At 43.2% G+C, this 12,389-nt stretch overlaps 3 non-coding genes across 3 annotated transcripts; 1 reads left to right on the forward strand and 2 right to left on the reverse strand.

Moving 5' to 3' along the window:
* Positions 1–126: 126 nt before the first annotated feature.
* Positions 127–216, forward strand: trnap-agg (transfer RNA proline (anticodon AGG)). The gene is given in 2 exon segments: positions 127–162; positions 181–216. It is a non-coding gene; the product is annotated as a tRNA-Pro (tRNA).
* Positions 217–5,173: 4,957 nt separating this feature from the next.
* trnas-gcu (transfer RNA serine (anticodon GCU)) lies at positions 5,174–5,255 on the reverse strand. Its single transcript has one exon. It is a non-coding gene; the product is annotated as a tRNA-Ser (tRNA).
* Positions 5,256–8,614: 3,359 nt separating this feature from the next.
* trnat-ugu (transfer RNA threonine (anticodon UGU)) lies at positions 8,615–8,688 on the reverse strand. The gene has a single exon. It is a non-coding gene; the product is annotated as a tRNA-Thr (tRNA).
* Between the last annotated feature and the right edge of the window lie 3,701 nt (positions 8,689–12,389).

Genomic DNA, 12,389 nt, shown 5'->3' on the forward strand with positions numbered 1-12,389 from the left:
AACTTTATATTGCTGTCCTCCCGAATCGAAAACGAGATTGAATGGATCGAAGAGGTCTGAAAGGATGGTCGATCGGCTGTGAGACGCAACGAACTTTTACACTGGCTGCACACCTAAACTATCAGGGGCTCGTTGGTCTAGGGGTATGATTCTCGCTTAGGGGGTTTCGTTGAATGATTATGCGAGAGATCCCGGGTTCAAATCCCGGACGAGCCCCCATGTGTTACTCCTTTTAGTGAAAAGTCACCAATTGGCTTCTCACTTCTTTTCAGTTTTGCTGTTGGTGGAACTGAATTATATCCGGAGGATGTTTGAGCTCCAGTGGACTGAATGCCGAAGTTTCGTCGACGCAATGCACATGAAGCAAATAAAATGTCTCAAGATGACGAGGAGATTGAAACTGAATTTGGATTTTTCCCAATTCAGGCGGATATTAGATGACGGGATAGAAAGCCACATATCCAAGTTTGCCGATGACACCAAGATGGGCAGCATTGTAAGCAGTGCAGATGAAAGCATAAAATTACAGAGAGGCATTAATATAAAAAATGAATGTGCAAAATTGTGGCAAATCGATATGAATTTCGTCAAGTGTGAGGTCATCCACTTTGGACCTAAAAGGATAAATCAGAGTACTTTCGAAATGGTGAAAAGCTCGAAACAGTGGAGGTCCAAAAAGACTTTGGGGTCCATGAACATACATCATTAAAATGTCATGGACAGGTACAAAAATAATCAAAAAGGTTAATGGAATGTTGGTCTTTCTGTCCAGATGACTAGATTCAAGGGGATAAGCATTATGATACAGTTATACAAAGCTCTGGTTAGACCAGACCTGGAGTATTGCCTTCAGTTCTGGGCAACGCACCTTCGGAAGGATATATTGGATATGAAGGGAGTGCAGCGTCGATTTACTAGAATGTTACCTGGACTTCACAGTTTAAATTACGCGGAGAGATTAAATAAACTCGGGTTTGCCTCGAATTCAGTAGATTAAGTGCTGATTTGATCGAACATTTCAAAATATTAAGGGGAACTGATGGGGTAAATAGAAAAAAATGATTTCCGCCCGTTAGCGTGTCCAGAACTCGGGGAAGCAGGGTCAGGACTTTCAGGAGTGAAGTTGGGAAACACCTCTGCAAGCAAAGGGAGGGAGAAATTTGGAACTCTCTTCCGCAAACGGCAGTTGATGCGAGCTCAATTGTTAATTTTAAAACTGAGATTGATAGATTTTTGTTAACCAAAGGCATTAAGGGACATGGGGCTCAGGCGATAATATGCAGTTAGGTTACATATCAACCAGGATCTCACTGAATTGCGCATAAGGCTCGAGGGGCGAAATAGTATACTTTTGCTCTTCAGTTCCTCATTGTTACAGAATGATCCTGCATTGTATCGGGAATCGAACCAAGGTCTCCAGCGTAACAAGTAAGAATTCGACCCCAAGCACCATCAATGCGCGCGTTTGTAACAGCAGCATGTGTCCATTTGGAATCCGATCTGAATGAACATGCCGTTTACAGCTGCGGTGGCCGAGTGTTTAAAGCGTTGGACTCAAAATTCAATTGAGGTTTTCCTGCCCAGGTTTGAATTCTGCTCGCAGAGCTACTGTTTAAAGATCCCTTCAGTGCTGAAATAGATTAATTGGAGTTAATTGACCGCATTTATCTCTCTCCCAGAATTGGAGATTCTCCAGCGAGGCCGGTGCTTTTAACTTGTGTCCAATCTTCTCTTGCAAGATTTCAAGACCCAAGAAGGAATCTCTCCCAATCTGTAACATAAATTCTGCTAGTTTGCAAAACCTGACATTCATACTCTTTATTTTCTTTGCCTGCATCTCTCCATCTCTCCATGTCTCCGTCTCTTGTCTCTCTTTATTGTGCACAATGGACTTCTCAGGCTTCCTTGAACGGCGATGGCTGATCTAACCTGCAACAATAGCAGAGAAGGGTAAAGAAAAAAAAGACTGAGGAAGTAGGAAAAGGAAAGGTGCAACCCAGCTGATAAATTCGTAGCTAATGTTTCCACATTCATGGCTCTTCGTTCTCATGGTGAATGAAAGCAGCAATTTGAGTAAAGTATACTTATCGTAGAGTGTAAACTATGACGATGCCGAGACAGACGACAATGTCGTTTCAGAGTAATTCATTCTGTAAAGTGTTACTTGATAATACAAGTCGTACATTCAAAACAAATTTGATAAAGAGAGACGAATATTGTTGACCTGAAATAATTAGTTTAGAACCTGATATTGCTCTACATCGTATATCGTACATGAAAGCGAGTTTGGATGGCCATGGTGTTCTGAAAGGATGGCGGATCGGCTGCGTAGCAGCGAAATTTTACAGTGGCTGCACGGCTCTGTTCCCAGTTGGACTTTGGATCTGATTCTCGCTCAGGGAGTTTCACTGGTTCAAATCCCGGTATGAGCCCCCTTGCGTCCCCATTTTTCGTCAAAAACCACCAATTGGCTTCTCACATATTTGAAGCAAGTGCAGAAGGCAGGTTTGATTTATCTCCAGCCGAGCATGTTTTAACACCAGAGGACAGAATGCAGAGGGTATGTCCACGAAAGACAAGTGGACGAAATGAAGATAATCTTTCAAGAAGTTGTGCAGATTGAAGCCGGCACATGAATTTATCCCAATTCAGGCGATCTCATGGGTACAGATACAAAAGGTAAAGGAAGCTGCATTGGCCTGGAACCAAACCCCTGGTTTCCCGTCGGCAGGCGAGGGTTCTGCATTCAACCACCAATCCACACAGGGCTGCAGGCTGCACGTGTAGCGTTGGATACAAGTCTGGAACATGCAGTCTGGCAGAGTTCCTGTGATTATCCTGCGCAGTCTCCAACCGCGTGCTACCTGTGGGTGACCAAACGAGTGGGTCAAGCATGGTCTTGAAATTCACTGAGATTCGAAATCACTTCACACCGCCACTGTAAAATGGTCAAATAAATAAGAGCTGTAGTTACCAGGCAGTGTTTACTTTTTTCAGAAATAATGTAAGAATCCAGCCCTATGTACACGTCTAAGATTTCACGGCATGCGACGAATTTCCTTTAAGCTGCCACCTAAATTCTGCTCAATCACAGAATTGGAGATTTATACTATTTTTCTTTGCATGTATCTATCTATCTCTGTCTGTGTTTCTTCACTTTCGCTGTTGATCACTAATGGACTTATCAGGCTTCCTTCAACAGACAGGTCTGCAAACCCGGGATGGGAAAAGGCTGTCGGTTCTTCGTCCAATTGTTGGATTTCGACGGGTTGAGTTTTGCTATCTTCCGTCTCCGTTTTCGGAAAGTATAAACCGAGATGGGATTTCCCGTGCTCGGGTCCCGTCACCTGCGGATAATGGGAATGAACCCGATCTATCATCCGGTCCTAATATCTGTATTCTCATTGTTTAACAATAAAATTACGGGGTTACAGTTATTTTCAGGACACATTTTAGAAATTCAGAGTTATTCGAAAACTAGAAGCACGTGGGATTAAAGGGCCGGTGGTAACGTGGGCAAGTAATAGGCTGGGGGATAGGAGGCAGAGAGTAGTGGTGAACGGATGTTTTTCTGACTGGGGAGAAATATGCAGTGGAATCCCCCAGGGGTCGGTATTAGGACTATTGCTTTTCTTGTTATATATAAATGTCTTGGATGTGAGAATAGGGAATACAATTTCGAAGATTGCGGATGATACAGAACTTGGCAACGTAGTAAATAGTGAGCATGATAATAGCAGACTTCAGGAGGACATGGACAGACTGGTGAAATGGGCGCTCACGTGAAAGATTTAACGCCGATCAGTGTGAAGTGATGCACTTTTAGAAGAAGAACATGGAGAGGCAATATAATCTAAATGGAACAATTTATAGGGGGTTTCAAGAGCAGAGGAACCTGGGGGTTTATATTCAGAAAACAGGGCAAGTTGATAAGGCGGTTAAGAAAGCATATGGGATACTTCGCTTTGTAAATAGGGGCATTGAATACAAAAAATGGAAATCATACTAATCCTTACAAATCAGTGTTGAGGTCTCATCTGGAGTATATTGTACAGATCTGGGCACCACACTTTAGGATGAAGAGGGATTGAAGAGGATTCAGAGCACGTTGACCTGGATGATACCAGGGATGATGGACTTCAGTTATTTGGAGAGATTGGAGAAGCTGGGATTGTTCTCCTCACAGCAGAGGTGGTTAACGGGAGACCTAATAGAGGTATTCAAAATAATGAGGGGTTTTGAAAGAGCAAGTAGGGAGAAACTGTTTCCTCTGGCAAGTAGGTTGGTAACCAGAGATCATAGATTTAAAATAATTGGGAAAAGAACTAGAGGGGAATTGAGGAGAATTTTTTTCACACAGAGGGTTGTTAAGATCAGGAACGCACTTCCTGAAAGGGTGGTGGAAGCCGATTCCATGGGATCATTCAAAAGGCAATTGGACATAATTGAAGAGGACTAATTTGCATGATTATTGGGAAAAATCTGGGGTGTGGGTCTAATTTGGACAGGTCTTCGAAAAAGCCGACACTGGCACGACGGCCGAATGGCCTCCTTCTGTGATGTAAGATTCTATGATCCTATGATTACCTTCTGAATCATTACAATTGAAGCTATTCAGTGTTGAGCAACGAAGAAAATTATAACCGTGATATTCTGCTTCTCCATTCCCTTATGAATATCGCAGATTATACTGTCCAGGCGGGGATGGGTCTGAATGGGGGATAGAGTGCGGAGCTTGGAATGGAAGCCCAGCAGAATGAACTTGGTCTCATCAGTTTTTGTTATTTTTCCGACCAGTTGCCCGAAGCAGGCGGTGAACCTTTTTCTCGAAAGAGGATCGTCATTTCAGTTCAGAAGGAAAAAGGTATCCAGAAAATCGCGTAAAACGCACACAGAATGATCCGGGACTTCCAGCACATCCCTTTTAAACAGACACAGACACGAAATGATCCGGACATAAATCATAATTATGGGACGTAAGTTTCATTTACTCATTTTACAATGACACCAATGCGATCTCACAATCTCACAATCTCAACACCTTCCTGGAAGGAACTGTTGCTGATTTCAGCAAACAATGCAAAACCCTCCGTCTGCCGTTTCGAGAAGGATGGGACTTTCACCAGACCTTCTGGGTGGACTGAATGAGAGAAACAAAACTTAAACGCAATAACGACGAGGATGGGATTCGAACCCACGCGTGCAGAGCACAATGGATTAGCAGTCCATCGCCTTAACCTCTCGGCCACGTCGTCGCATGCAGAAATATGCGAAACCCCCTTTATTCAAAATTAAAATTCTGGCTATGTTGCCAATCTGAAATAAAAACTGTAAATGTGTGTATCCTCAGCAGGTCAGGCAGAATCTTTCGACATAGAAACAGAGTTAACGTTTCAGGTCCATGACCATCACATGAGTATTCCAACTCACTCAACTTGCGCCTTGTAAATGGTTGAACGGCTTTAGGGAGTTAGAAGATGAGTCACTTGGCGCAGAATATCCAGCCTCTGACCTGCTCTTGTCGCCACAATATTTATGTAGCTGGTCCAGTTATGTTTCTGATTAATGGTGACCACTAGTATGTTGATGGTGGGGGATTCGGCGATGTTACTAACGAATCCCCACAGAAGAGATTTACTGTAATGATTCCAGGGATGAGCGGTATAAGTTTCATGAATAGATTGGAGAAGCTGGGGTTGTTCTGCTTGGAACAGAGACGGTTACGAGGAGATTTGATAGAGGTATTCAAAATCATGAAGGATCTGGACAGAGTGGATCGAGAGAAACTGTTCCTGTTGGCGGAAGGTTCAAGGACCAGAGAACATAGATTTAAGGTGTTTGGCAAAAGAACCAAAGGTGACATGAGGAAAAACTTTTCTACACAGCGAGTGTTTAGGATCTGGAACACACCGCCCGAGGGGGTGGTGGAGGCAGATTCACTCATGGTCTTCAATAAAGAACTGGATAAGTATTTGAAACGAAAGAGAATACAGGTCTACAGGGAAAGGGTGGGGGAGTGGGTCTGTCTGGATTGCACTTGCAGAGAGCCGGCACGGATTCGATGTGCCGAATGGCCTCTTTTCGTGCTGTCACCTTTCTATGATTCTATTCTATTTGTCGGAGGCGATGCGAAGCGACCGGAGCGTGACGTAAATCGACCTGCTCATGTACATTCCCTGATAATAAATCCTTGTGTGATGCAAAGAAGAAATACATAATTATGGTACATATCTTTTATATTGTACTGACTATAAGAGGTACTCGGTTCACCAGGGCGCCATTGTGCACATTGATTGATACTTCACCGAGATCACCACTTACAGTCCCAACACCTCCGTCCAAGAAACAGTTGGGTGGCAATCCAGACTTAGCTGAATTGTGCAAACAGGTGCAAACCAGCAATGCGGAAAAGCACTTCTTGTCAAAGAAGGGTTTTTGGTGAGGCGGCCAAAATGGAAGGGTCTGCAAATTCTGGCAGCAGTGAGATTCGAACCCTCATAATTCAGAGATGGAAACCAGCATCTGAAACAGCGCAGTTATTCACGCACATTGTAAGCTATTGAGATCGGATGACAAAGCTCATACAGCTGAAACGTTTCCTCTGGTTCTTTCTCCACAGGCGCTGCCTGACCTGCTCAGCGTTTTCAGCATTTTCTGTTTTCATTTTTATGATTTCACAATGGCTGTTTTCCTGAAAACACCCAATTTGACCCAAGGACGCAGCTCGCACTTTACTTTCCTCACGCGCTTAAAGTCTGCCGTTTCCGAACTAAATCTCCTCCGCGCCGGACATTCAAAGGACCTTTCGCTCACGGCAAACCTCTTGTAATCGACACTTTTTCACCATTCCCGCTCTTTTCATTTCTCCTCATTCCTTTTCAATCGAACATTTCCACAGAACTATTAAGATCAAGCGGAACATTTCCGACTTTCCTGCACCGCCCAGATTGCCAAAAATGCACATTTCAGCCGTCTTTCGCAGCTATGTGGCGCCGCCCGTCTCTCCCGCACATCAACTGTTCGGGGAAAAGCGCCAACGACCATGAAAACAAAACCCAGTTCTTCAGTTAACATCCCCCGTGTCACAAGATACCCCATGGAAATTTCACGGAAAAGTATGCGCTGTCCTTCCGAATGCCAGCCCTGCTTTCTTAGAGCTTGTCTCTGGAGCAGATCGAAATGTATCGACTGGTTTCAAGGCACAATTGAACATTGATGCGAACGGGACATGTGCCCCCGAGAAACAGCGGTCGATAGAGAGCAAACTTAAAGCCGGAAGAATGTGAAAGTGAATGTTAGAGTAGGCAAGGCCGCAGGAAAGTCTCAATGAAATAGACCATGATTGTGGAAGGAAGAAAAAGCTGGAAGAAGCGGCAGGTCTGAATTGTGGATCATCCAGCAGAGACACATGGAGAACAAAAACAGGATAAAGACAAAGGTGCTGGGGCAGAAAGAAAAAGCACGAAATAAGAGGAATGAAAAGAGAGTGAAAGAAAGAATGGGAGAGAGGGAGGTGAAAGAAAGAAAGAGAGAAAGAAAGATAGAAGGGAGAGAGAAAATCAAGCGTGCAATACTCACCCCGCAAACGGGCGCTGCTCCCAATCGGCTACACTTCGCCCCACAGACCCTCATCCCATTCACACCATCCTTCAATACACTGTAAATGTTGTGCAGTGAAACAGAGAGTTTAAAGGCATAAAGACACACACACCATCCTAAAATACACTTTCAATACCTGTGCAGAGAGACAGAGAGTTTAAAGATATGGAGATACTTACATACTATCCTACAGTACACATTAAACATCCGTGCAGTGAGTCAGAGAGTTTACAGGTACAGAGACACTCACAGCGTCCCACAATACACTTTAAACCATGTGCAGTGAGACAGAGCGTTTAAAGATATAGAGAAATTCACCTTCTTTTTTCAAAAGTGGTACATCCCAGAAGCAAGAGAGAGCGTGGGTCAGTCTCCCTCTCCTGATCGAGCTGAGGCTTGTCAGTCAAGAGTCCTCTCCTCCGTGTATTGGCCGTGGAGGAAGTGCAGAGTAGATTTAATAGATTACCTTCAGCCTGACCGAGGTTAGGCTGACTGGCCTGTAATTACTTGATCTATCCTTTTCTCCCTGTTTATACAACAGTACAACTTCAGCAGTCCTCCAATCCTTCGGCACATCACCTGGAACCAGGGAGGATTGGAAAATGATGACCAGAGCCTCCGTTATTTCCTTCCTTGCTTCTGTTAACAGCCTGGGATATATTTCATCGGGGTCGGGAGATTCAGGTGGAGTGATCTGCGGACTTCATTTTCCTCTTTGCAAAGATTTTCACCGCAGGTCAAGATCACAAGTCTCGGTCCAAATTAGGACTACTTCCGGTTTTGAACCTCAAATCGTGAATTATACCCTGACCTCAACGAGCCCAAAAACGAGAACGTGTCTTTAAGTTAACCCGTTGCTGACACATTCTATGAGAGGTCTGACTGTACACTGAAAGGGCGTTTTGGAAGAGTCAATCTGATATCAGTTTCCTCCTCAAACCTGAACAAATACCAATTCCAAAGTGCCATTTTGTCGCTTAATTCCACTAATTAGGTAAAAATAATTAGTTATGCAAGGCACTGCTGGGAATTGAACCCAGGATCTCCTGTTTACAAGACAGATGCTTTAACCAACTAAGCCACAGCGCCCATTCATGAGCGCTAAGCCCCACCTCCTCTCACTAATATCTATCAGCGATACGTCACGGTCTGTTTGGGGTTCAGACCGTTTCATCTTTGTCTGTTTGGTTTGTCCGTTCACCTGTGCATCCCGATGCTGCCGACATATCTCGTTTTGTTTATCTTTGTGTCTCCATCAATGCGTTGATATACGGATGAGTATGTGTACTTATGTTTGTTACATTAAATAAATTACCGGTTTAGACAATTCTCGCTCTGAAAGTGAAGAACTATTGAGACGCACTTTGCAGCAAAGTATTGTTTATTTTGGTGCTGAAAATAAAAAACCGTAAGAGGTCCAAACAGGGAAAATGAGATAAACCTGTTTGGGAAAATGAGGACAACAGTCAAGATTTTTACCAGTAGATTAAGTGAAAGAAGGGAGGCTTAGAGTAATGTGGGCCGCTTAAAGACAGATGGAGGTGATATTGCAATTGAAAATCATGAAATGTGGAGTTGCTAAATATTTACTTTGCTTCGTTCGTCACAGAAATAAATGAGGCTAACATATCAGAGATATGAGGAAAACTGTAAATAAATCAAGGGGTTTCAGTATAAGTAAAATAATGGGAATGGAGAAAATAATTAGATTAAAGATAGACAAATCTCCAGGACCTGATGGTTACCATCCCAGGGGACTGAGAGGACTAGGTGAGGAAATTGTACATGCTTTAGTCATGATCGTTCAAAATCTCTTGATTCAGGAATTGTTCCTTTGATGGAAACAATTTCAATGTCACTCCATTATTTGGGATGGGTAGCAGAGATGATGTTGGAAATTATAGACCCATTAGTCTGACATCCGTTGTGGGGAAGTTGCCACTATCCGTTATTAGGGAAAGAAAGATTGAGCACTTGGATAAACATGAATTGATCAGAGAGAGCCAGCATGGATTTGTAAAGGGTAAGTCAAGTCTAACAAAACTAGTTGAACTTTATGAAGATGTAACTAACCTGGTATATAATGGAGTATCCATGGTAGTTAAATGATATTGACTTCCAGAGGTATTCGATAAGGTACCATATAAGAGACTGTTAACGACAATGACAGTGCGGAGAATTTGAGGCAACCTAATGAAATTGGTAGGGAGTTGGTTAGAAGGTGGGAGACAGAGTCCCGGAATATAAATGACAGAGACGAAGGAATAGAGAGCCGTGTATCCACGTGTGTCGCTGACACCAAGATAGGTGTCGCAGTGAGTCGTGTAGATGGAAGCATAAAGTTACAAAGGGAAATTGATAAATTAAGAGAGTTGGCAAAACTGTGGCAGATGGAGCAACATAGAATTACATGGAAAGTACATCACGGAAACAGGCAATTCGGCCCAGCTAGACAATGCCGGTGTTTATGCTGCAAACAAGCCTCCGCCAACCCCATTTAATCTCACCCTATGAGCAAACCCTTAGATTCCTTTCTCCTCCATTTGTTTTTCTAGCTTCGCTGTAAACGAATCCATGCTATTCGCCTAAACTACTCCTTGTGGGAGCGAATTGAACATTCTAACCACTCTCTGGGTGAATGTTCCTCTTGAATGCCATATTGAATTAAATAGTGAATACCTTATATTCATTGCCTCAATGATTTGGAGTCCCCACCTCCACAAATGCAAACACCTTATCTACGTCTCACCTATCAAACCCTTGCATAATCTTAAGGTCCTATATCAGGTCACCCCTCAGCCTTCTCTTTTCTATACAGAAGAGTTCCAGTCTGTTCAAACTTTCAATATGGAGAAGTGTGAGTTCATCCACTTTGGACTGAAGCAAGATACATCAGAGTATTTTCTGAAAGGTGAGAAGCTAGGAACTGTGGAGGAGCAGAGAGATTTAGGTGTCCAAGTACAGAAATCGCTAAAAGCCAGTGGAATGGTCGAAAATTTATTTAAATGTCTCATGGGATGTTGGCCTTTATCTCAAAGAAGCTGGTATTCAAAGGGGGAGAATGTTACAGATAGAAATATCTGCTGAGACCCCATTTAAAGTACTGCATTCAGCTCTGGGCACCACACATCAGGAAGGAAATATTGGCCTTGGAGGGGCTGCAGCGCAGATTCACCAGAATGATACCGGGGCTAAAATGGCTAAATTATGAAGACAGGTTATGCGGAGGTCGGTCCTCATTTTTCTCTCATGGATCCGGCCCCATCCGTTTACTGTGGACGGGAGCGCGTCTGACACTAAGTCAGTCAGAATCGGATGCAAATCACATAACCGGCACAGCGGCTCTTGGACTGGCGACTGGTTTTACATTGAGTCTTTTTTATGGGATAGGCTGTACATTGTTTGTATAATAAAAATAATTTTGATACAATGAAGGTTTTTTCAGTTATTTCCCATTTCCACCCACACCAGTTTTACATAGCAAAAGGTAATAATATTTAACGGATGTGATGTACAGTGTTGGTGGAATCAATGTAATTTAACTTGATATATTGTAGAATCTCTTGTCTATCCCAGGCTCTTACCTCAGGCTTAGATCCTCACCTAGTTTAAAACCAGTCACTCACTGATATAAATAAACCAGTAACAACCCCGAAACCTCAGCGGGTATATTTGTTCCGATACTAAGTGACGGTCGCAATTTCCACTGAAATTCTCGATGAGCAAATCCCAGAGGCTGTTTTGGGTTTGACAAACTGTGAAACAGATTGTTTTAAAAGCCGGAAAGAGGGAAAAACTGGTGATTGATATAAAGTGTTGTACATCAACGCTTTCTGTTTCAGATTTACAATTTATCTTTGTGTGTGACTGACAGGAGCGGCTATAACGGAGCCCAGTGACTGGGTGACGAGCTGCACTGAATCATTGTCCTGTGTTACAGACCGGCTCGTTAGACCTGTTCATTCCGTCTCATCTCATTGTCAGCAAACAGGAAATTACTGAAGTTAAGGCTGGTGAATAACAGCTCGAAATATCAATCCTCTCCACCATTGGGGTCAGAGTCTTCCGAAAAACAGGGATTTTCACTCGTACAAATTTCATCCACATTTTCTGCTCTTCATTTCTCTGATCTGTTTGATGCGGCTTTCCCTTCAATTCACGACCTACAGGAAAAACCCGATTTCATCATCGATTTTCGGATCAAGAGGTATGGTGAGATTTCAAATAATTGAAATCGACCCTTATTAACGCCAATATCGTCACTTACACGTTTGACAAATGCAAAGCGGCTTCACTCACGGTTTTGCTGCACAACTCGTTCAAAGATACTGTCGGTGATTGGAGGGTCTTTGAAGTGATGACACGAACATAACAGTTCGCGCTACCATTTTCCTCAAGACGCTTCAGATTCATGTGGAATGATTTCGGTCTGGCGGTTAAATCCGTTCCCTCTTCACAAATCCCCCTTTGAACCTGTATCCTTTAGTATTTTTGATAGCCGATACCAAATCGGTTTGCCCTGTACTGTACATTACTTTTTAAATATTACAGATAAGCAGAGCACTTGAGCTGTCACAGCTGTGACTTTGACTTTTCTCCCTCTCCTCTCGATTTCCCCGGTAACTGCCACTAATCACAATCTTCTGTCACACTTCTCCATCAAAAAGTTCCGAGCCTCAGTTTTCAAATGAAATAACACCCATCTCTTCAATCTCCGACAGCTCAGAGAGAGTTTCTCAGTTTCATTTCACACTTTATCCAAATCCTCCTTAAAGCACCATCAAAAGTTG

This window comes from Heptranchias perlo, chromosome 20, assembly GCF_035084215.1.
Source record: "Heptranchias perlo isolate sHepPer1 chromosome 20, sHepPer1.hap1, whole genome shotgun sequence".
NCBI lineage: Eukaryota > Metazoa > Chordata > Chondrichthyes > Hexanchiformes > Hexanchidae > Heptranchias > Heptranchias perlo.